Raw genomic sequence first — 1,265 nt, forward strand, 5'->3', positions numbered from 1 at the left:
AGAAAGAAAGAAAGAAAGAAAGAAAGAAAGAAAGAAAGAAAGAAAGAAAGAAAGAAAGAAAGAAAGAAAGAAAGAAAGAAAGAAAGAAAGAAAGAAAGAGAAGGAGGGAGGGAGGGAGGGAGGGAGGGATAAAAGTCTGTGCATATCCTGTTAACTTGGGTTGGGTGGAGTGGCCAAACTTCAGGGGTGGATCCTTGCTTTGCTCCTGCCAGACAGTGGCAGTATGAGAAGATAAGATTTTAAGCTTTCACTCTAAAGAAACCTTTATCATTGGGCTATTTTGCTTATTTACTTGTAAGCATCCCAAAATGTATCCACCAAATATTTTTCTATCAATACCATTTTAATCTCTTAAAGTACATATTGTACAACTGTTCAACAATTATACTTAAGGATGTTGTATATTCTTTCATAAATCAGGCAAACCTTGCACTTTATTCACCTACATTCATAATATTTCTTTGCTAATACCATATTTTCTAATGGTGTTTTTGTTTGTGGTTGTTTTTTGGTTGGTCAGTGAATATGTGTGTCTGTGTGTGTGCGTGTCTGCGTGTGTGTTTCTGCTGTGGTTTGATATTGAAAGTATTATATACCTAATTCCTAATTCATTTACTACAGTTTCAAATATTATTATATAGCGTAATATACTTTGTTATTATTTATTATAATAGTCATGTAATAAAAATTATTATTATTATACACAGTTAAACTAAATATGAGACAAGCAAACACTACCTTGTGGAAAAAGGTCACTTGATCATCATTTAAATAGACATTAATAAGAAAAATGCCCTGAAACACAACGAAAAGGAAACCCACACTCGATAGCTCTTTACTAATCTCCTGTTAACATCAAACAAAAATAATTTAAAACCTGCAGATTGTTTTTTTTTTTTTTTGATTCTATATATAGTTCAGGTGTGGTGGGTTATGTACGTTTCTTGGGCTGAAAACTAACTTAAACAATATTGTGCAATCAACAACTTGTTGGAGGTGAAGGGAGGAAGACAGGACAGAAAAAACTGTCCTAATATAGCATAAGATAAATAATTTTTACTAGTTTTATTTATTTATCATATTAGTATTAAACATAAAAATAAAATATATAAAGAATGTATAAAATTAAAATACAGAGCAGTTTGTTAGCAACAGTTAAATTAGCAGCATCATGTTTCCACTGGCAATGGACGTCGCTAGGGGTCATCAGAGGTTCACACCCCCGCGAGGACTTTTCCCAAAACATTCCGCCTCTACGTCACCAG

This window comes from Haplochromis burtoni, unplaced genomic scaffold, assembly GCF_018398535.1.
Source record: "Haplochromis burtoni strain Fernald_Lab_line unplaced genomic scaffold, NCSU_Asbu1 Contig_4, whole genome shotgun sequence".
Taxonomy (NCBI): domain Eukaryota; kingdom Metazoa; phylum Chordata; class Actinopteri; order Cichliformes; family Cichlidae; genus Haplochromis; species Haplochromis burtoni.